The 25,148-nt window shown below is 40.0% G+C and overlaps 1 long non-coding RNA gene and 1 pseudogene across 1 annotated transcript in view; both read left to right on the forward strand.

The window, feature by feature from the left end:
* The window catches only part of LOC123799163 (uncharacterized), a 601,123-nt gene that overhangs the window by 103,584 nt on the left and 472,391 nt on the right, over nucleotides 1–25,148 (forward strand). The gene's annotated exons all lie outside the window — the stretch shown is intronic.
* Nucleotides 8,140–12,084, forward strand: LOC123799161 (glyceraldehyde-3-phosphate dehydrogenase pseudogene; annotated as a pseudogene).

Genomic DNA, 25,148 nt, shown 5'->3' on the forward strand with positions numbered 1-25,148 from the left:
AATATAAACATTTTATGTGTATATGTATAAATACGTATTTTTAATATAGGTGCAAGAGGACTACTAACCATAATTTTATAGATTTCCAGACATAAAGATTGCCTTAGAAATAACTTGGTTTTACACTCTTACTTTACTGATGAAGACATAAGCCCAGAAAAATGAAATGGCTTGCCTAGCTGGTTAGTGGCAGAGCTGGGACTGGAACTCAGGGTTTTTATCTTATATTTAATACTCTCCATGTCTTCTCAATCTCAAGCTCCTCCTCTGACATAGTCTTGTCTCTACCACTGCATCCTTTTCTCACTACCTTACTGCACCTTAGAAACTTCAGGCTGACTTTAGGAGATAGCTTTGGAGCAATGGATGAAGCTTGCTGCAAACTGTATTTTTATATCTCCTGCCTTTGCACATGTGCTGTTCCTTCTGCCTCAAATGTCATTTTCAGCTATTGGCCATTTCTTCATTGTTTTTATTTTTTATTTTATTTTAATGTTTTTTTTATTATATTATGTTAGTCACCATACAGTACATCCCTGGTTTCTGATGTAAAGTTCAGTGATTCATTAGTTGTGTATAACACCCAGTGCACCATACAATACGTGCCCTCCTTACTACCCATCAACAGCCTATCCCATTCCCCCACCCCCTCCCCTCTGAAGCCCTCGGTTTGTTTCTCAGAGTCCATAGTCTCTCATGCTTCATTCCACCTTCTGATTACCCCCCCTTTCTTTATCCCTTTCTTCTCCTATGATCTTCCTAGTTCTATGTTCCATAGATGAGAGAAATCATATGATAATTGTCTTTCTCTGCTTGATTTATTTCACTTAGCATTATCTCCTCCAGTGCCATCCATGTTGCAGCAAATGTTGAGAACTCGTTCTTTTTGATAGCTGAGTAATATTCTGTCGTATATATGGACCACAATTTCTTTTTCTTTTAATTTTAATGTTTTTTATTATATTATGTTAGTCACCATACAGTACATCCCTGGTTTCTGATGTAAAGTTCGATGATTCATTAGTTGCATATAATACCCAGTGCACCATGCAATATATGCCCTCCTTACTACCCATCACCAGTCTATCCCATTCCCCCACCCCCCTCCTCTCTGAAGCCCTCAGTTTGTTTCCATAGTCCCTAGCCTCCCATGCTTCATTCCCCCTTCTGATTACCCCCCTTTCTTTATCTCTTTCTTCCCCTACCGATCTTCCTAGTTCTTATGTTCCATAGATGAGAGAAATCATATGATAATTGTTTTTCTCTGCTTGATTTATTTCACTTAGCATTATCTCCTCCAGTGCTGTCCATGTTGCAGCAAATGTTGAGAACTCGTTCTTTCTGACAGCTGAGTAATATTCCGTTGTATATATGGACCACAACTTCTTAATCCAGTCATCTGTTGAAGGGCATCTCAGTTCCTTCCACGATTTAGCTATTGTGGACAATGCTGCTATGAACATTGGGGTGCATATGGCCCTTCTCTTCACTACGTCTGTATCTTTGGGGTAAATACCCAGTAGTGTAATTGCTGGATCATAGGGTAGCTCAATTTTAACTTTTTAAAGGACTTCCACACTGTTTTCCAGAGTGGCTGTACCAACTTGCATTCCCACCAACAATGTAGGAGGGATCCCCTTTCTCCACATCCTCTCCAACAACTGTAGTTTCTTGCCTTGTCAATTTTTGCCATTCTAACTGGTGTAAGGTGGTATCTCAGTGTGGTTTTGATTTGAATTTCCCTGATGGCTAATGATTTTGAACATTTTTTCATGTGTCTGTTAGCCATTTGTATGTCATCATTGGAAAAGCGTCTGTTCATATCTTCTGCCCATTTTATGATGTGTTTATTTGTTTCTCGCGTATTGAGTTTGAGAAGTTCTTTGTAGATCTTGGATACCAGTCTTTTATCTGTAGTATCATTTGCAAATATCTTCTCCCTTTCCGTGGGCTGCTTCTTAGTTTTTTTGACTGTTTCCTTGGCTGTGCAGAAGCTTATCTTTTTTTTTTTTAATGATTCTTTATTATATTATGTTAGTCACCATACAGTACATCCCCGGTTTCCGATGTAAGGCTCGATGATTCATTAGTTGTGTATAACACCCAGTGCACCATGCAATACGTGCCCTCCTTACTACCCATCACCGGTCTATCCCATTCCCCCACCCCCCTCCCCTCTGAGACCCTCAGTTTGTTTCTCATAGTCCATAGTCTCTCATGTTTCATTCCCCCTTCTGATTACCCCCCCCTTTCTTTATCCCTTTCTTCTCCTACCGATCTTCCTAGTTTTTATGTTCCATAGATGAGAGAAATCATATGATAGTTGTCTTTCTCTGCTTGACTTATTTCACTTAGCATTATCTCCTCCAGTGCCGTCCATGTTGTAGCAAATGTTGAAAACTCGTTCTTTCTGATAGCTGAGTAATATTCCATTGTATATATGGACCACAGCTTCTTAATCCAGTCATCTGTTGAAGGGCATCTCGGCTCCTTCCACGATTTAGCTATTGTGGACATTGCTGCTAGGAGCATTGGGGTGCATATGGCCCTTCTCTTTACTATGTCTGTATCTTTGGGGTAAACACCCAGTAGTGCAGTGGCTGGATCATAGGGTAGCTCAATTTTTAACTTTTTAAGGGACCTCCACACTGTTTTCCAGAGTGGCTGTACCAACTTGCATTCCCACCAACAATGTAGGAGGGATCCCCTTTCTCCACATCCTCTCCAACAATTGTTGTCTCTTGCCTTGTCTATTTTTGCCATTCTAACTGGCATAAGGTGGTATCTCAGTGTGGTTTTGATTTGAATTTCCTTGATGGCTAATGATTTTGAACATTTTTTCATGTGTCTGTTAGCCATTTGTATGTCTTCATTGGAAAAGTGTCTGTTCATATCTTCTGCCCATTTTTTGATTTGTTTATTTGTTTCTTGTGTATTGAGTTTGAGAAGTTCTTTGTAGATCTTGGATACCAATCCTTTATCTGTAGTGTCATTTGCAAATATATTCTCCCATTCCATGGGCTGCCTCTTAGTTTTTCTGACTGTTTCCTTGGCTGTGCAGAAACTTTTAATCTTGATGAAGTCCCATAAATTCATTTTATCTTTTGTTTCTCTTGCCTTTGGGGATGTATCATGAAAAAGTTTGCTTTGGCCGATGTCGTAGAGGTTGCTGCCTATGTTCTCCTCTAGAATTTTGATGGATTCCTGTCTCACATCGAGGTCTTTCATCCATTTGGAGTTTATTTTTGTGTATGGTGTGAGATAGTGGTCAAGTTTCATTCTTTTGCATGTAGCTGTCCAATTTTCCCAGCACCATTTATTGAAGAGACTGTCTTTTTCCCACTGGATGTTTTTTCCTGCTTTATCAAATATTAGTTGCCCAGAAGCTTTTTATCTTGATGAAGTCCCACAAGTCCATTTTTTCTTTTGTTTCTCTTGCCTTTGGAGATGTGTCATGAAAAAGGTTGCTTTGGCCGATGTCATAGAGGTTGCTGCCTATGTTCTCCTCTAGCATTTTGATGGATTCCTGTCTCACATCGAGGTCTTTCATCCATTTGGAGTTTATCTTTGTGTATGGTGTGAGAGAGTGGTCAAGTTTTATTCTTTTGCATGTAGCTGTCCAATTTTCCCAGCACCATTTATTGAAGAGACTGTCTTTTTTCCACTGGATGTTTTTTCCTGCTTTATCAAAGATTAGTTGCCCAAAGAGCTGAGGGTCCATTTCTGGGTTCTCTATTCTATTCCATTTGTCTCTGTGTCTGTTTTTGTGCCACTACCATGCTGTCTTTGTGATCACAGCTTTGTAGTATAGCTTGAAATCCGGCAACGTGATGCCCCCAGCTTTGTTTTTCCTTTTCAACAATTCCTTGGTGATTCGGGGCCTTTTCTGGTTCCATACAAATTTAAGGACTATTTGTTCTAGTTCTTTGAAAAACGTCCTCGGTATTTTGATCGGGATAGCATTGAAAGTGTAGATTGCTCTGGGTAGCATGGACATTTTAACTATGTTAATTCTTCTGATCCATGAGCATGGAATATTTTTCCATCTTTTTATGTCTTCCTCAATGTCTTTCAAGAATGATTTGTAGTTTCTAGAATATAGGTCCTTTACCTCTCTGGTTAAGTTAATTCCAAGGTAACGTATGATTTTTGGTGCTATTGTAAATGGGATGGATTCCCTAATTTCTCTTTCTTTTGTCTCATTATTTGTGTATAGAAATGCAACTGATTTCTGAGCATTGAATTTGTATCCCGCCACATTACTGAATTGCTCTATAACTTCTAATAGTTTGGGAGTGGATTCTTTTAGGTTTTCCATATAGTGTCATGTCATCTGCAAAGAGAGACAGTTTGACTTCTTCTTTGCCGATTTGGATACCTTTTATCCCTTTTTGTTGCCTGATTGCTGTTGCAAGGACTTCTAGTACTATGGTGAATAATAATTGCAAGAGTGGGCATCCCTGTCATGTTCCTGATCTTAAGGGAAAGGCTTCCAGCTTTTCCCCATTGAGAATGATATTTGCTGTAGGCTTTTCATAGATGGTTTTTATGAGATTGAGGAATATACCCTCTATCCCTACACTCTGAAGGGTTTTAATCAGGAAAGGATGCTGTATTTTGTCAAATGCTTTTTCTGCATCTCTTGAGAAAATCATATGATTTTTGGCTTTTTCCTTCTGGGTAAAATCTATGACACTGATCGATTTGTGAATGTTGAACCACCCTTGCATCCTAGGGATGAATTCCACTTGGTCAGGATGGATAATCCTTTTAATGTACTGTTGGATTCTATTAGCCAGGACCTTGTTGAGAATTTTGGCGTCCATATTCATTAGGGAAATCGGTCTGTAATTCTCCTTTTTGATGGGGTCTTTGCCTGGTTTGGGGTCAAGGTAATATTGGCCTCATAGAATGAGTTTGGTAGCTTTCCTTCTGTTTCTACTTTTTATAATAGCTTTAGGAGTATAGGTATTATTTCTTCTTTGACTGTTTGGTAGAATTCCCCGGGAAAACCATCCAGTCCTGGTGTTTTGTTTTTTGGAAGGTTGTTTATCACTGACTCAATCTCTTCATAATTAATTGGCCTGTTTAAAAAATCAATTTCTTCCTGTTTCAGTCTTGGTAGTTTATAGGTTTCCAGGATGGCCTCCATCTCTTCCAGATTGCTTAATTTATTGGCATAAAGCTGTCGATAAATTTTCTAATAATCCTTCCAATTTCATTGGTATTGGTTGTGACCTCTCCTTTTTCATTCATAATTTTATTAATTTGGGTCCTTTCTCCATTCTTTTGGATAAGTCTTTCCAGCAGTTTGTCAATTTTATTTACTCTTTCAAAGAACCAGCTTCTAGTTCTGTTGATCTGCTCTACTGTGCTCCTGGTTTCTAATTCGTTGATTTCTGCTCTAATCTTGATCAACTGCTTTCTCGTGCGTGGATTAGGCCTGTTCCTCTGTTGCTGTTCCAGCTTCTTGAGGTGAGAATATAAGAACTCATTTTGGATTTTTCTATTCTTTTGAGTGAGGCTTGGATGGCTATGTATTTTCCCCTTAGGAGTGCCTTTGCAGTATCCCATAGGTTTTGGACTGATGTGTTTTCATTCTTGTTGGTCTCCATTAATTGTTTAAATTGATTTTTCATTTCCAGGTTTATTGAATCATTCCTGAGCAGGATGGTTCTTAGTCTCCAAGTATTTGAGTTTATTCCAAATTTTTCCTTGTGGTTGAGTTCCAATTTCAAAGCGTTGTGGTCTGAGAATATGCAGGGAATAATTTCAGTGTTTTGGTATCAGTTGAGACCTGTTTTGTGACCCAAAGCATGGTCTATTCTTGAGAATGTTCCATGGGCATTAGAATAGAATGAGTATTCTTTGGATCTGGGGTGTAGTGTTCTATACATATCTATGAAGTCCAACTCGTCGAGTATGGCATTCAAAGCCTTTGTTCCTTTACTGAGCTTTTGCAAGGGTGTTCTGTCTATTTCTGATAGTGGGGTGTTGAGGTCCCCTACTATTAATGTATTTTTATCTATATGTCTCTTTATTCTGGTTAAGAGTTGGCTTGTGTATCTTGCTGCTCCCCTGTTGGGGGCATAGATATTTATAATTGTCATCTCCACTTGTTGAATACATCCTTTAAGAATAATATAGTGCCCTTCTGTGTCTCTAACTATAGTCTTTAGTTTAAAATCCAATCTGTCTGATATGAGAATGGCTTACCTCAGCTTTCTTTTGAGGTCCATTGGCATGAAAGATGGTATTCCATCCCTTGACTTTCAGTCTGAATGTATCTTTAGTTTCAAAAGGAGTCTCTTGTAGACGGCAAATGGATGGGTCATGTCTTTTTATCCAATCTGCAACCCTGTGGCGTTTATGGGAGCATTTAGGCCATTTACATTGAGACTGATTATTGAGAGATATGATTTTAATGATGCCATGTTGCCAGTAAAGTCTTTATTTCTATAGGTTGTGACTTTCTGTTCTGTATCACTCTTGGGGCCTTGTTACTTTTATAGAACCACCCTTAATATCTCCTGTAGGGCTGGTTTCGTGGTTACGAAATTGGTCAATGACTGGCGATTCTGGAAGGTCTTTATCTCTCCATCCATTCTGAATGACAGCCTTGCTGGATGGAGGATCCTTGGCCACATGTATTTCTCTGAAGGAGCTTTAAAAATGCCCCCCCCCCAACCCTTTCTCTCATTCCAGGTTTGTGTAGACAGGTCTGATGTAATTCTGATACCTTTGCCTTGGTACGTGAGAAATTTCTTTGCCCTGGCCGCTTTCAATACTGTATCCTTGGATCTAATATTTGCGAATTGCACTATGACGTGACGTTGTCGTGGTTGAGCTTGGGAGGGGTCCTCTCTGCCTCTTGGACACGAATGCTTGTTTCCTTTGCTAGATTAGGGAAGTTTTCAGCTACAATTTGTTCAAATATCTCTTCTAGACCTCTGTTTTTCTCCACCCCCTTGGGAATGCTGATGATTCTGACATTGGAACGTTTCATTGAGTCCGTAATCTCCCGTAACCTACATTCTCGAGATTAGATTTTTTTGAGCCCAGTTTCTATTTTAGCTTTCTCTTCTACTAACCCATCCCCCAATTCACTGATACGTTCTTCTGCCTCATTCACCCTGGCCGTCAGAGCATCTAGTTTTGACTGCATTTGGTTCATAGAATTTTTAATTTCTGCCAGATTCGCTCTCATTTCCGCCCTTAGAGATTCTATATTCTCATTAACCTTTCGTTAATACTTTTTTCAAGTCTACACATCATCTTGACCATTGTTACTCTGAATTCCATTTCTGATAATTTGGTTATATCCATATCCATTAGTTCTGTGGCAGAGCCCACAGACTCATTGTCTTTTCTTTGCTGGGGGGGGATTTCTCCTCGTCATTCTGATGAGGAGAGGTTGCGGGGTTGTCCAGAGCCCAAATTATTGACCGGGACCCACACAGTGCGCACTTGTTTTATGGGGACCTTAGGGATGTGGGCTTCTTGATTTTTCAGCCTGCCTTCTGGGGGAGGGGCCTGCCACACCGATACTCAGGCAACCCTGTTTGGGTAGAGTCTCCGTGTTCCCTGCGAGGGGGGATGGGGATGGGCGCACTGTGAGCCGGTCTTTCCAGGCTTTTGTTCTCTGGCGGCTTTCCCTGGAGGTTTGCTGTGCCTCTTCTGAGAGTCAGAGCAGCAGTGGCCGAATCTCAGCCTCTGTCTCAGAACAGAGGGTTCGCGGACCGTTCTTCACTGATATTCTGGCCACTTTAACTCTGTTTCTGTTGTTGCTGCTCAACCCTGCAGTGTCCCGGGATGTGCGCCCCACACCCGGCGTCCCAGCCCTCACTTCCAGGGCTGGCCCGTCTCTGTCCTTTGTGTTTCTAACACCGCCAGCCGCCAGCCACCCCGTGCTCCTGGAGCTCCCGGTCTCAGTCTGGTTCCAGTGAGCGCACCGGAGCTCCGTTTCAGTCTGGTGGCACACGTTCCTGGCTCACTGTCTCAGTCTGCTCTCTCTCGGGTGCAGGTCCGAGAGTCCGCCTGCTCCCCCATGTAGGTGGCTACCGCTTTCCGGTGCCCGAATGCAGCGGCTCCCTCCCCCTTCCATTTATCTTCCAATATCTGTGCGTGGTTTCACAGCTCCCCACTTCGTACCTCAATACTCAGCACTGGAGATGTTCATTTGTAGAGATCCAGATGTATCTTCCTGCGTCTCATGCTGATTCTGTGGATGTTCAGGATGGTCTGGTACCTATCCAGCTCGACTCAGGGGACCAGCTGAAAAAGGGGTCCCCTACTTCTCCACCATCTTAACTCCTCCTCCTCTTCATTATTTTTAAATATACAAGCTAAATTTCACATCTTCTGTGAAATCTTCCCTGCCCTTCTCTCCTCTCACAGGTTTCGTCTCTCCTTTCTCTGTGTTTCACATTATTTAGAATATGCCCTTATATTAGTGGCACTTATCATAATTATATTTTTAATTTTCTTCCACATCTCAAACCTTAACAGAATTTTTGATTTCACCCTTGTTGCCAATAAACCTTTCCCTCTCTTTGTCTTCCCAGTTCTGATATAGCAGTATCAATGACTCAGCTGTTCCGTCCAAAAATCTAGAAGTCACCTTGATTTCCCTCTTGTTCTCATCTCGCTCATCTAATTAACAGCAAGTCCTTTGGTTCTATAGCCTAAATATATCCCAAAGCTTTTCTCTCTAACCTCCAAACTGGTCTGTCTGGTTTTACTCTTGCTTTCTTTCAATCCATTCTCCGTACAGTGGCCACAGTTCTTTCAAAATGTAAAGCATTTTGAAATCTCTGCTCCTCCCCATTTGACAGACAGCTGCATCTTCTGGTACAGTGCCAGCCACTTCCCCAAGACATGATGGTGAAAGTCAGAGTAAATGGATTTGGCCGTATTGGGTGCCTGGTCATCAGGGCTGCTTTTAACTCTGGCAAGTGGGTATTGTCGCCATCAACAGCCCTTTCATTGACCTCAGCTACATGGTCTTCATGTTCCAGTATGATTCCACCCAGGGAAAACTCCATGGCATAGTCAGGGCTGAGAATGGGAAACTTGTAATCAATGGGAAGCCCATCTCCATCTTCCAGGAGCAAGATCCCGCCAACATCAAATGGGGTGATGCTTGTGCTGAATATGTTGTGGAGTCCATTGGGGTCTTCACCACGATGGAGAAGGCTGGGGCTCACTTGAAGGGTGGGGCCAAGAGGGCTATCATCTCTGCCCCTTCTGCCGATGCCTGCATTTTTGTGTTGGGCATGAACCATGAGAAGTATGACAGCTCGCTGAAGATTGTCAGCAATGCCTCTTGTGCCACCAACTGCTTGACCCCTCTGGCCAAAGTCATACATGACAACTTGGTATTGTGGAGGAACGTGGCACCACAGTCCGTGCCATAACTGCTACCCAGAAGACTGTGGACAGCCACTATGGAAAGTTGTGGTGTGATGGCTGAGGAGCTGCACAGAGCATCATCCCTGCCTTTACTGGTGCTGCCAAGGCTGTAGGCAAAGTCATCCCTGAACTGAATGGGAAGCTCACTGGCATGGCCTTCTATGTCCCCACCTCCAGTGTGTTGGTTGTGAAACTGACCTGCTGCCTGGAGAAAGCTGCCAAATTTGATGACACCAAGAAGATGGTGAAGCAGGCATTGGAGGGCCCCATCAAGGGCATCCTGGACTACACCAAGGACCAGGTTATTTCCTGCAACTTTAACAGTGGCACCCACTCTTCCACCTTTGATTCTGGGGCTGGCATTGCTCTCAATGGCCACTTTGTCAAGCTCATTTCCTGGTATGACAATGAATTTGGTTACAGCAACCAGGTGGTGGACCTTATGGTCCACATGGCCTCCAAAAAGTAAAAGCTCCTGGAGTGCCAGCCCCAGCGAGAGCAAGAGGAAGACAGGGGCCATCAGGTTCTGGGGAGTCCTTGCCCCAACTCATCCCCCAACACACTGAGAATCTCCTGACCTCCACAGTTTCCATTCCAGACCCCCTGAAGAAGGGGAGGGGTTTAGAGAGCCCTACCTTGTCATACCATCAATAAAGTATATTGTACCTAGCCAAAAAAAAAAAAAAAGAAAGAAAAGAAAAAAAAAGAAGTAAATCAAATCATGTCACTTCTAGCTGAAAATTCTCCATTAACTTTTCCTTTCAGAGAAATAAAATCCAGACTTCTTATTGTGCCAGGCAAGAACCTACATGATATAGCTAGTTCCTCCTTCATTTTGTGCCAGACTCCCTCACTTCCATAGATTTCTGTTTGTTTCTCAAACACACCAGGTTTGTTTCTTTTTCAAGGCTGCTCCAAGGTGTGACTTGCTGTGTGAGTATGGTAGGAGGGAGGAAGCTTTAGCTTCTCTTCCTCCCCTGTATTCTCCATTAGCTTCCCCCAAAGCCACTCTGAATAAATGTAAAACCGAAGTGAAAGAGGTGGCTTGCTGTACAAGTACAGCTTCAGGATGAGAGGCAAGTTCCCTGGGTTCTCCCAACCAGATCTCTGCCACGATCTCCAGGCTTGCTTCATTTCAAGCTTCTGTGAAAATATCATCTCCTCAAAATATCATCTCCTCAGAGATGCCCTCTTTGATCCATTATAGCACCTTCCTGGCTCTGTGATATTACTTTGTTGATATTGAGTTTGGTTGCACTCAAGAAATTGCCTTGTTTAATTACTTAATTTAATTAACAGGCTTTGTTTTTTAATAGTAGTTTCAGGTTTATATAAAATTGAGGAGATGGTTCAGAGAGGCCCATATACCCTCTTCCTCCTCCCACCACCCAATTTCCCCTACTGTTAGTTAATATTTTGCATTAGTATAATACATTTGTTACAGTTCAACCAATACTGATACATTAACTAAAGTCCTTAGTTTACATTAGTGTTCACTGTTTGTGTTGTATAGCAATATGGGTTTTGATATATATGTAATGTCATATATCTACCAGTACCGTATCATATAGAATGCTTTTACTGCCCTAAAAATCCTCTTTTCATCCTTCTGTTCCTCATTTGCCCCCCGACTCCTGGCAACAAGTGATTTTTTTAAAACTGTCTGTATAGTTTTGTCTTTTCCAGAATATCACATAGTTGGAGTCATAGAATATGTAGACTTTGTGTTGTTTATTTTAAATTACTTGTCTGTCCTTACTAGAATGCACACTCCAGGGTAGCAGGAACCTTGTCTATTTTGTGCATTGCTCATTTCTCAGTACCCCAGTCATACTGGGCACATAGGAGACCCTCAACAATTGGAAGTTGCTGAGTGAATGAATAACCACCTGTTGTCTACAGCAGGCTCTGTGTTCTCTGAAGGCAGGCACCATGACTAATTTTCTGGTGTCCCCAGTGCTTAGCACAGAGAGTTGCACAGGGAGGGAGGTCAGTAAAAGTTCACTGAGTAATATTGAATAAAATTGGCCTCTATCATTTATTATCTGTGTGGCCTTGGGCACGTCCCTTATCAACCTCTTTGAACCTCATTTATAATGCTTATTTCTTAGGGTTGTTGTCAAGATTAAAGGAGGTCACATTGAACACTACATCAAAAACTAATGATGTGCTATATGTTGGCTAATTGAATTTAAATAAAAAAATAAAAGAAATAAAGCTAAAAGAAAGTTTAAAAAAAATTAAAGGAGGTCAATGGATATGGTATTGTACAAATGTATGGGATTGCTATTGCTATCATTGGTCACTTTTCTGCTAAACATGCCAACAAGGTTAACATTAACAGTGCATTCCTCAGTAATGCCAAAGCTACTCCTTACTAGCCTTCACAGGCCCAAGATGCCTGATATGGTAAATTCTCAGGAGGTTGAAAGGTTATTATAATAACTCTATTGCTTCTGTATTGTTTATAGTAATGCAAGCCTACTCGGTAACTTGGAGCTGCCTACAGACACATTGCTGTTGCCAACACATAGTTCTTATTTCCCCCGTGCCTCCCTAGTGTTTCCATTAGCCATGTAATATAGTTTTCTCCAGCTAATGATTAGCGACCAACTGTTCCTGTGTTAATGCTTCTGTTCAGTTCATTAAAAAAACAAAAACAAAAAAAAAACCCCTCCTGATAAGGATTCTTGTTCATTAAAAAACTGTTTAAAGTTCAGAGGATGCTTTTTTCTTATTTAAAAAGAAAAAGAGTGATCATTCAACTCAGGGACTTTAAGGTGGGACTAAGAATCTTCACAGATATTGATGGTTATTTGAAAAAGTTAAATTGGAGTGCAATTCGCTAATGTTGTTAAGCACAACAGCTACTGGGGCTATATTTAAACATGCATTCCAAAGTGAAGGGTGAAGAAAATTGATTTTGCAGATGCTCAGATGAAAGCAGTCACTTTATATTAGGCAGAAAAAGGCAGTTTGAGATAATCTCAGTTTGAGGAAAGTCCGATTTTAGACCAGCCAAAGAATAGGAGCACAGTGGGAGGGTGGGGAAGTGTGGAAGGTGTTATCACTGATCCGGAGTATAGAGGATTAGGGAGAGCGTGGGGAGATAGTGTTAAACCAGGTATGTTTGGATCATTTATTTTTAGTTTTCTTCCCCACTTTAGTTCTTAGACATCCTGAGTCTTTAATCCAAGCCTTCTGCTCTCTCGCTTCACTGTGTGTATTTTAACCTTTTCCATCACTTGCCTCATCACAACATATGTATCCTCTCACCTATTCCATTAGCAGTCTGTTAAGCTGAGACCCTATTTAGTGGGCACTAAATAAGCTAAGCACGAGCTTGTTCAGGTAATATGTTTGCAAATTTGTCAGGATTTCTCTGGAGTATCATTTCTGACCCCGAGACGATGATGACTGCTATTTTGGATTTGGGGCATTTTATTTTAAGATACTTATCTTTTCAAAATTTCCCTGAAATCACTTCCCTTAGATATCCACCAACTCTGCCCAAATAGACAAAGTTAGCCTTGAGCTGGACTAGTGGGCAGTTAGATGTGGATGACAATCAGAAAAGTGTAGAAATGTGCTGGTGTGGAATACTCAGGTTTCTCCCTCTCCCAATTTCAGCCCTTCCAAATTAGCTTTTCTTTTCTCTGTCCTGAGACCTGGGTTGCAAATATAATATAAAGCCCAGCTTTTTACATACAGAGACTATTTCTAATGGATTAATATTTTATATTTGGTTGTATAAACAATTGGTTTATCCACTTCTCCCATTTTCTGATTTAACAGACTGATTTGACCAAATTGCTCATGTGTCTTAAGTTCATAGGATATCAGATCAAACCCACCGAACTGTTGCTTTTGCAGGTCAAAATGGTAAAATATTGATAATTTTATACATCCAACCTAATAAAAATAGCTAATAATAGCTAACATTTATTACATATAACATCTATTAATTGTAGTATTTATGCAAATTAATATAAGCAAAGTAGTTATGGCAGCCCTGGCATAATAGGGTCTTATCGTGTGCTTTATTCTAAGTGCTTTATTTACATGGATGACCCCACTTAATCCTCACAAACACTTTTTGTGTTTTATACATGAAGAAAATGAAGCTCAGGGAGGTTAAGCAAATTATGTATGTTAAAATGGCACTAAGAGATGAGCTAGGATCTGATCCTGAGGAGTTTATCTCTCAGCCTGCTCTCTTACCCATTATGTACATAGTCCCAGACCATGCCTGTTCTACTTTCATTAAACAAATGTTTTATTGAGAACCTACTGCCCAGATTTCTGCCCTAAGCGAGATTTCCTGGAGGGATAAAACATGTGCATAAAACAATTTTATCATTAGTGGTCAAGATCAATGTCAATACAAGATAGCTACATTGGGATATCACAAGGAGGTACATGTCAAGGTCCAGGTGCCATGTTCAGAAAACACTGTTAAATTAAAAAAATATTTTGGTAATATGAAGTCCAGAGGAAGTTTAAGACAAACTACCAGTGGACACTAAATTCAAAACTAGATTTATTAATTGCTGTTTCAATTTTTATTAACACATAGTCACTTTTGTACACATGTGCCATATTATCAATGGTTGGTGAGTATAAATGTGTAATTACTTCCATTTGCTGCAATGGAGGCAACTTTGATTTAAATTCATTGAGAACCCCCCCAACAAAATTCTGTCCTTCTCAATTTTAAACATACAATTCTGTTCATCATTCATTAAATATTTACTGAACATCTATAATGTACTAGTACTGGGAAATAAATATCAGGAAACAAGACATAGTCCCTGGCCTTAAGAAGCTCACAGTCTTCAAATAACCTTCCAAATGAAAAAGACAATCAAGTATTTGAACAAGAATTTCTATGTCTGAATAGGAAAATCAATGTCTCCATACAGCACAAGGCTTAGAATGAACAAAGGTTTACTTAGGTGCTTCCTGATATTAAAGATACATAGTCTGTGTTGCATCATAACTTAAAATTCTTTTTGCAGTTCAGAACATCCATGGCCTGTCACAATACATCAGGTCCTGCTAAAAACTGCTGTTGACATATTAGTTTGTTTCTTTTGCCTGCCAGGTGATTTTAAGTAATGTTTGGTTTTGGAGTATATCTAAACTTTTACTAGAACTAGGTAAACTTAGACTGATGTAATATTTGTCACAGAAAAGTAAGAAAAGTCTGGTTCGGGGTGCCTGGGTGGCTCAGTCGTTAAGCGTCTGCCTTTGGCTCAGGGCGTGATCCCAGCGGTCTGGGATCGAGCCCCACATCAGGCTCCTCTGTTGGGAGCCTGCTTCTTCCTCTCCCACTCCCCCTGCTTGTGTTCCCTCTCTTGCTGGCTGTCTCTCTCTCTCTCTGTTAAATAAATAAAATCTTAAAAAAAAAAAAAAGTTAAAAAAAAAAAAAGTCTGGTTCACTACATCTTCAGATACTACTAACCTCATGGCATTATGGGACAGACAATTTACCTTCTCATATTTTCTCCAAGGAGGAAATTTTGGTTAATATTTAAATAATGAATAAAGTATCTTACACAGAGTTTACCTTCTGTAGTCAGAGTGTAAGACAAAATGTGGGTATAGTAAATATTACTTTGAACACTCAGTAAAATTGGTCTTAATCATAGGGACATTCTCATTTTTGGAACAATGGAACTGAGATTGGTTGAAAACATTGGATCAGGCATTTCACTTCTTTCTGACTCTTGGCTATATACTTATTCAGTGGAATGGTTGGCGGAATTGCCCACATTATTTAAGATATTTATTGATTGATTGATTGATTGATTGATTTTATTGAGCAACATACATTTGAATTTGTGTGGGTTGGTAGAGCATATCATGATAAGCCACTGTATTGGTTATGCCCTTTCTCCATCATGTAATTCTCTTCCAGTTCAGCTCTTCCCCATTGCTATAACAACCCATATGAGTTGAAACTTACTGAAAGAATGGGAAGGGTGAACCTCCAAGCACAAAATTGATCCCTAATTTGGAGGTGCTGGCTTTCAGGTTCTGATCATCTCCCTGTGGGATCTTGGTATCTTTTGACATATAGCATTTGCCCACTAGCATGAGCCTCCAAGTCAGTGCAGAACATCCTAATGTCTTGGTACCAAGGATATAACCTCCCCCAGGGTCCAGTAAAAATTTACAATATCTTGGGTGTTTTTAAACTTGCTTTTTTACAAGCGATAATTGGAATGGACACACAATTGGTCATATTAAATGTACTATTCATAGGGAAAGACAAAGAATAAAGGATCTAAGGTCAGGGTAGGTTTGGTATATCCAGGACAAAACATTTCCTTCTGGTGTGTCAGTGTGGGTCCATCCCAGTTGAGTTTGAGAAATCTCCTTTTTAGTCCCACCCACCATAAACATCTTTCTCCTTGGAGACACATTCCTAAATAAATAAGAAAATCCTATTTAAATCAGCATAGTTGATAATTCTGGCAGTTCACACATATCTACAGTTACCTATGTATGCATAAACACCTTTTCTTCTCTTTCCTTATTAATCTTCTATCATAAAGTTATGCTCTAACTTACTGTTGAACCATTTATTACAATTAATCTATTTGTAATCATTATAATCATTATTGCAGTTATTGACTGTGACATCTCTTCTTCTTATTGTTGTTCTTGGTTTCCAAATATTAACTTTTAACTTCTAAAGTTCTCATTATTATTAACTTTGGAGTGAAATTCAGTATGCACTCTCCCAGTTTAGAGAAGGGAAACATTTCTGTCTACTAGGCCCAAGGCTTAGAACATTCGAAGACTCTCAGTAGTCTTCTCTTGAGCACAGAAGATATGGGAGCTTTTATGGCAGTTACTGGGCTGGAGTAGGATAATGTATCTTGCATTAAGTAATTCGCCAGCATCTTTAGTTGTTGTTAGGTTCAAAGAAACAATGAAAAATAAAATAAGCCTGTCATCACCTCTTGCAGCTGAAAATCATTATTCACTCATTATTGGTTATTTTGAGTGTACATGTGAGCATTGTGAACATATAAAAGCCTGTCTTTATATTAGGATGGGGTTATATATGGGGTTCAGATTATCTCTTTGAAGCTTCAGTTGTGGATTGTTCAGTAAGCAAGGGCTGTGCCTGTTGAAGTTTGCATACAACATGATTTCTCTAGGGAAACTCATAAAAGGAACATGATATGTAAAACTCCTAACTCCTTCCTTCATGAGACTGACTGCTTCTTACCTCTAACCATCTCCTAACAAAATTTTACCAACAAAATTTCCTTCTTAATGACACAAGATGACCATACCTTATTTTAAATCAGAAGAGTTTACAGAGCATTTCTAATATGTTTTTAAAAGCATATGGAAAAATGTCTAGCATATTTTAAACCAGAGAAGACTACTTTTTTGACAAATACTTAGGAAGGTGGAATTAGATTTAGTTAAGATCTGAGTCTGAGATCACAGCACATTAAAGTTGAAGTGACCTTCAAAAATATGTTGAAACCATGTCTTTCCCTCAGTGTAGGAATCTGCTTTTCTGCCTTTTTCTTTTTTTTTAAGATTTTATTTATTTATCAGAGAGAGAGAGAGATAGAGAGAGCATAGAGGGAAAGTGAGAGGGATAAGCAGACTCCCCAACTGAGCATAGAGCCAGCTGCAGTTGCTGGGCTCTATCCCAAGACCCCGAGATCATGACGTGAGCAGAAGGCAGCTGCTTAACCGACCAAGCCACCAGGTGCCACTCCGCCCTTTTAGAATTTCTTCCTTATTTTTTAAATATTTTATCTATCTATCTATCTATCTATCTATCTATCTATCTATTTATCTATTTATTTATTTATTTATTTATTTATTTGACAGAGAGAGAGCGTGCACGCTAGTGCACATGGGAGCACAAGCAGGGGGAGTGGCCGGCAAAGGGAGAGTGAGAAGCAGACTCCCCGGGGAGCAGGGAGCCCGATTTGGGTCTCAATTCCAGTACTCTGGATCATGACCTGAGCCAAAAGCAGATGGTTAACTGACTGAGCCACCCTGGCACCCCCTGCCTTTTTTCTTTAATGGCTTTTTTGATGGGGTATTTACTACTTATAATGTAGCCAATGACATTGTGGACCAAGTCCCTACTCTTTGTTGTAATTAATGAGAATCCTATTTCCTTTTATTTTTATTTTTATTTTTTTAAAGATTTTATTTATTTATTCGACAGAGATAGAGACAGCCGGCGAGAGAGGGAACACAAGCAGGGGGAGTGGGAGAGGAAGAAGCAGGCTCATAGCGGAGGAGCCTGATGTGGGGCTCGATCCCGTAACGCCGGGATCACACCCTGAGCCGAAGGCAGACGCTCAACCGCTGTGCCACCCAGGCGCCCCCCTATTTCCTTTTAATATCCTCCCACTGGTCTGGGATATTCAGAGTTATATAGGCAAGCTTAAGGAGAATAGGAAAATTGCATTGATACTGATTTTCGGCGTGGATACTGATTTTTCCTTGGATCTTTTTTGTCTTTAACACCATGAGGACTTCAGGTGCAGATCTTGCCAAAGAAGTGAGCCTGTAACTCTTTTTCCTCTAATTAGTTAACTCTCAAACTAAATTAGGTCTGAATCAGCGATCTGCAATAAATCCATTACAATTATTATCTGGTGAGTACTATCAATTTTACTGCTGTCTCTGAATTATTAGTCTCCTATTTGTTTACATTACAAATTCAGTAGGAGTAATTATGTAATAAGAAAGTGATACTGTCACTTAAATAAACTGCTCAGCAACTAAAACATCAGGACTATAATTAAAAGCATCACTCACGGCTTTCATTTTAATACATAAAGGAGAAGGATATGATTAGATTTTAATGAACTTGCTTTTGTTTTAACTGTATTATTATTATTTTTTAAATCTGAATGTGGTGATTTCAAAATACCACTAAATGTTACTAAGCATCCTTAATTTCATACATTGAGGATGTAGTAAATTTAACTGTCTTTGCCTCTGACATCACACTTTGAATTTTTAATCTGTTCCTTAGATATAAGCACAATTCCTTCTAGTACCCAGAATGGCGCAATTCTCCAAAGTAGTTTAGATAAATTCCCAGGCCAGTAAACTCCCGTATTCCCAGTTGACCAATGGCAAAAAGTGTAAGATCACACACTAAGACCCAAGCAAATGCCTCCTTGTCCAGCGCAGCCCTTAGTCCAACATCAGCCCTTGGCTGAGTTGGCCTGAGGATAATTGAAAAAGTGCTTGGAGGCTTATAACCTGCGTTGAGCGTCTCAGTTGCTGAGTTACCTTCTTTGAGCCTCAGTTTCCTCTTATGTAAAATGGAAAAAATATAATCTACCTGTAGGGTTATTGTGCGAGGTGTCTCAGAGTAAGGATCTGAGCCTATTTTGTTAAGTATAAAGCATGGTGCTGATGTTGACTAAGATTACTCTCTATTTGCACAATTCAAAGTGTCTGGAACTGTACCTGAAGTCCCAAAACAATCTTCCCATTGTTCTTCCCTGTGTTTGAAATTTGGACTACAAAAATCATTTCTTTGAAATAAGTTATGATTTCTCAGTGTGCCATATGTAAGTCACATCAGGTGCTTTTTAGCACTTGAAGACTCCTGGATGTGACCCCCTGCTGGCCTACAGAATTAGCGTTTCTGGGGAATGCATTTCGGGGAACTGGAGATAGGCAAGGAAAAATCAAAAAGAGAAACTGGTGTTGGCAGGGGGGAGGAGGGGTTGGGCATAGCTGGGGAGAGCAAGGCTGAGAGTTAGTAAAGGAAAGATCCTTGAGTAGCTAGTATGTAGAGGGCCAGTGTCCAGTGTAGAGGAGTTTCAAAGAGAATCCCTCTCTATGCAGAAAAGAGTATAAAAGCAAGAATGAGTATGAGAGTGAGAGCAAGAGCAAGCAAGCTGGAAAGAGAATATGAACTTGAGTATTTGACAGAGTTAGGGTAGATACATGTCAGAACAAAGCCCACTGAATTTATTTTAGCTCCTTGAGACCCTTAAGATTCCCTTATGGTTTAATGGAAGCATATGTCTGAAGTCCCAGATTTTACCTCTAAACTCTGTTTTCTCTTTGTCTTATGGCAAAGGTGAAAAAAAAAAAAAAAAGGGAAAGTTATATAACCAGATTTTCAACACTCCATTAGTGGATATTGCTTGAAAGTTGGATTTATGATGTTCAAATAACTGATTTATGTTGCCGTATAAGTACCAATAGAATAACCTAGGGGCCTTAAAGCATTTAAGAATAGGCATAATCTTTTATTTTTGAGAGAAGAAAAATGGCAATTCATTTTAGACTCCAAATTAATGTACATGTGTCCTGTCCACACCATGCTCAGCCATACCTTATGTCATTATTTCTACCTGTTTTAACTTAAACTTACAGAACATGAAGAGTTAGGCTCTTGCAGGTGATTCTGCAAGCCTTTAATATTTTCAGGGCTCAGGGCAACAGTACAATTATTTTGCACTCGGTATATATCTAAATATTTAAAAGTTGTAAATCAGGCTAACAAACTATTAAATAAGGTAAGTTTCATCCTCCTACATTAGCCAACTAATATTATAATGACTGGGAAGGCCAGGTTGTGGACTCCTCAGAATTTGGTGCTGGCACATGGTAGCAAAGATAGCCAGTCAGGAGCCTGTACCCCCTCCCACCAGCCCCACATCCATCCATGCAAGTAGGTATTTCAGCCTGCATGGTTAAGTTCAGTTCTCAGCCTTTGCAGACAGCAGCCTCTGGAAGCTGGCTCAATGCCAATTGAACAGAGAATTCTGATGCCCTCAATGCTTGGAGTCAGGTCCAAGGCTAGGCTCATCCATTTGGTCTTAGGAACTGAAGTATGAGTACCATGACAGGGGCTCCTTTGGCCTGGACATAAGGAAGTGACTGGGAAATCTTGCAAAATCATTGAGTTATGAAACTGGAAGGGAACTGGAGATCATTTGATCCAGGGTTTCCATTTTGCAAATGAAGCAGCTGAGATGCAGAGAGGTTTTGTGACTAGTCCAGGTCATACCCCTAGTTAAGGGCAGAACTAAGACTACAGCCAGATCATCTTTCACCCATTCCTCTCTGTCCAACCTTTTTATACATAGTGAAATCCCCAAATAGGTGTAATTTCTATTGCTTCTTCAGTTTGAAAATGACATTCAGGCCATCTTTTAAATAACCATCTTCCCCAGGGTAACTAGTGACTTAGGTTGGGAGCCTTGGTGGCAGTGGGTCCATCCTGGCATTGTAATAACCAGGAAGGAGGAAGGGGGTGGAGGTGGGGAGATGGGGTCTCCCTTGAGCAAAAGCTATAATGAACAACAAAGCTAAGGAAAAAACTGAATGAGCTAAAAACTGGTCTTTTACCAAAATAAGTTAGACAACCACATGTGGTAGCACAATATGACACATTCTTGGTGGTACCCCAGTCTTTTCTTCCGTTCTCTGTATAAAAAGAAATTCCTATGACATCTTCTGGTATGGATAGCAGTTACATAAAATACATTTTCACTCTTTTTACTTGATTCTCCAACCTCCAAAGTTAAACAAATGTATTATTGTTATTTTTTTGTTAGGAAATTAATTATGAGTTTGTTTTTCACTGAATATTCAAAGGGAAGTGTATTTTAGTAGCAGAATTCTTTCCAATTACATAGGGGACCCACATTTAATTTCCAGACAACCATAATATAATTCTAGCTAATACTAGCTAGTTATCTGACTTTGGGTTAATCACAATTCTTCACTAGAAGAGTGAGGGAGTTTGGCTAGATGTCTTAGAGACTAAGAGGGCTCCTTTGCTCTATGACCTCAGGCATGTTACTTAACCTCTCTGAACGTCACTTTCTCATCTGCAAAATAGGCTAATAATAGTACCTATCCTACAGAGTTGTTACGAGATTAAATGAATTGTATAAGGAAAGTGCTTGGAAGAATGCCTAAGATTTAATAATGTTTACTCTTATTATTGGCCCTATTTTGAGTGTGTACCTAGAAAACACATATGTAAATACTACAGACATCACAAACCACAGGTGACCAAAGTCAGCCCTATCATCTTTTTTCAAAACCCGCTTCTTCCCTTGTGTTTTTATTGTTGACACTGATACTACCATTCACTCAGTTTTCCCAAGCCAGAAATCTGGGGATTGTCTTAAAGAACTCTTATTTCCCTTATACCTTAAGTCTAATCAGTCACTCAGTATTGCGGACTGAGTTTTTCAAATAATTCATATCAAATCAAGATTTAGATTTAAGTACTTATTTTATTTTATTTTATTTTAGTTTAGTTTTTTACTTTTTAGAAAGAGGGAAAGAGAGAGAATGTGCATGCGTGGCGGGGGTGGGGAAGTGGCACAGGGAGTGAGAGAATCTGAAGCAGGCTCTACACCCAGCATGGAGCCCAACACGGGACTTGATCACACAACACTGAGATTATGACCTGAGCCAAAATCAAGAGTCAGACGCTTAACAGACTGAGCTACCCAGGTGCCTCTAGATTTAAGTACTTTTTATTCTCTCCCCCTTTCTTGCGTTGCCACTGTCCTATCTAAAGTCTGTTTCTGGGATGCCTAGGTGGCTCAGTCAGTTAAGCATCTGCCTTTGGCTCAGGTCATCATCCTGGGGTCCTGGGATCGAGTCCCGCATTGGGCTTCTTGCTCAGCAGGCCTGCTTCTTCCTCTGCCTGCTGCTCCTCCTGCTTGTGCTCTCTCTCCCTCTCTCTGACAAAATAAATGAATGAAATCTTTAAAAAAAGTCTGTTTCTTACAGAAACCTTCTAGCTTGTCTCCCTGCCTCCATTTTGCCATATCAAATCCTTCATAGTGCCTTTGACATGATCTTTCTAAAACACACATTTGATAACATCGCTCCTCTAGTTAAAGGTGCTTACAAGGGTAAAGTGTGCTTGCCTCAGCCTGGCACAGGAGGAGATCATGGTCTGACCATAGTCGTGTTTCCCAGCACACCCTCTGACACCTCATGTTTCCGATATACAGAAGCACTTGCTTACTCTTGAACTTACCTTGTGCTTTCTCCCACCTCTGAACAGGTTCTTCCCTGTATATAACATACACTTCCCATCCCAGAGCTCCATCTCCTCTCTACCTCACAAGTACCTCTAACTGGAATCCCAGCCATTGTTTCAGACTCAGTTCGAGTGTGGAGCCTTCTTTGACCTGGGTTCTGCCTCTGTGTTTCTTTGCTCCAGTGTTATCTGTTTTACCATCTGTATTCATATTTTCCTAAGACCAGGCAAATAAACAATTGTTTAACTTATTTTTGATATAATTGTCTGGTCTAATTTAGATGAAATCATGTGGCTTGAATTATTCAGGTGATTTTTGGATTTGTTTGTCCCTTATAGATACATTTGTGACACTCAAGTCCAACTATCACTTAACCAACACCTCAAAGTCAATTAACTCTTCTAGCTTTATCTCCTGTTCTGGGTACTTACTTCATACAGACTCCTGTGTGCTGACCAACATTTTGACAAATGCGTGATGAGGGGATTTCCCTGTATATAAGAGAATCCTGGAATAGATTTCAGAGCATCTGCAAATACTCCTTGCTGCTGATGGTACAAAATCCTTAGTAGTTGGCAAAATTCTGCATAGTGGTGGGGTGGGGGAGGGCTGAGTCTCATGGAGTAAGGTGTTCATTCAGCAATACTTGAAAATAGTATCTTCTCTCTTTAAGGATGTTTGCATAATTCCCTTTGCTTAAGTGTGAACTGGAAGTTAAGATTTGTTTTCTCGTCGTTAGGACTGAGTTCTCTTCGTGACAGAGCCTCAGCAGTTTTTTTCCTGATACTAATACAGAGTTTGGGTGGATGGTGTAGAGCACTATGTTATCACCTCCATCAAGTTTCTTTTTTATTTTCTCTCTTGTATAAACATTGAGGTGTAGTTCATGCACCAGTGTCTGACCTAATCTGCTTCTGGGTTTATCTTTCCTACAAACCATGAAGAAAAAGCTGCTGTTCTCCTTTTTGTGCATGGTGTGAAGAGTGAACTGAAGTTTATATTTTTTGCTTATGGATATCAAAATGTTACAACACCATTTGTTGGAAAGGCAGTATTTTCTTCACTGTTACCTTTTCCTCTTTGTCAAAAATCAGTTGACTATATATGTGATGGCTTAATTCTAGACTATTCTGTTCCATTAATCTGGAACATTATGACAGTACCACACTATCTCGATTATTCACTTTATAGTAAATTTGAGATCAGGTAGTGTAATTTGCCCAAGGGTGCTCTTCTTTTTCAAACTCAAGCACAGTTTTTTAATCAACTGCTCTTCCTTTCCCCTCCCTTTAAATCACTCTTAACTAGGTGCTTCTGTTTAGTGTAAACTTAAAGCATGGTTCTCAAAGTGTGGTCTTTGGAACTTGTTAGAAATGCAAATGATCAGGCCCTACCCCAGATATTTTGAGTCAGAAAATCTAGGGGACTCAAAAATCTGAGCTTTAACAAGGCCTTCGGGTGATTCTGCTTCCTGCTGAAGTTTGAGAACCTCTAATATGGAACACTCTACTTTAGAGTTCAGCAAACTTTTTTTTTTCTTTAAAGAGCTAGATAGTAAATATATTAGGCCATGCAGGCCATATGAACTCTGTTACAACAACTCAATTCTGCTGTGTCCGCATGAAAGCAGCCATAAACAATATGTAGTAAGTGAGCATAGCTGTGTTCTAATACAACTTTATTTACAAAAATGGGTGGTGGACAGATTTTGTCCGCAGGCCACAGTTTGCTAATCGCTGTTGGAGTCCATTCTCACTTATCCCAATCTGAAACCTCAGCATTTATCCCATTCTTCTTGAAAATCCGTATTCTCCTTCATTTTAGACCGCTTCATTTTAAAGCCCCTCAAGGAAGACTCTCTAAGTGAAGCTATGTTAAATAATTCTGTCATCAGGACTTTCTCTGTGCTGAGGTCAGATATTTCACCTCATTCCAGCTAGCACTTAATGCTATCATATATCTACTTTTGATTTTAAAAACAAATTTGTCATTTAGCCTCACTCTTGAGCATACCACTTGCATGAGCCCTACATGTTGGCCATATGCTATGGGAACTTTTAATTCTCTGCGAATCACCAGCCCCAAAAACGGTTTTGGTAATGGTGATTGTATTCGTTTGCTAGGGCTGCTCTAACGTAAGTACCCAAAACTGGATGGCTTAAAACAACAGAAACTTGTCTCACTGTTCTGGAGGCTGCAGGGTCATGCTTTCTTTGATGGCTTTAGGGGATAGTCCTTTCTTCCATCTTCTAAGCTTCTGGTGTTTGTCAGCAGTCCTTGGTGTTCCTTATACTGTAATGCATCACTATAGTCATGTGGCCCCTTCTTCCTATGTGTCTTCACATGTCTTTCCCCTGAGCATGTCTGTCTTTGTGTCCAAATTTCCCTTTTTTATAAAGATACCCATCATATTGGATTAAGACCCACCCTAATGATGTCATTTTAACTTGATCATCTACAAACTTCTATTTCCAAATAAAGTCCCATTTACAGGTATTGAGAGGTTAGGACTTCAGTATCTTTTGTTCAACCCCTAATAATGATAAAGGTGGGAACTGAGGTTTAATAGCAACTGCTCTAGAAAGAATCTTTGCACATGAATTTGCAAGCTTTATCTGTTCCAGTTGTTACAAAATGTAATATTTACCTTTGGGAAAGGCATAGATATTGCTTTGCTTTATTTTAGTAAAAGACAATAGTCTA

Source organism: Ursus americanus, chromosome 14, assembly GCF_024610735.1.
Source record: "Ursus americanus isolate L20-20 chromosome 14, mUrsAme1.1.p, whole genome shotgun sequence".
Lineage (NCBI taxonomy): Eukaryota > Metazoa > Chordata > Mammalia > Carnivora > Ursidae > Ursus > Ursus americanus.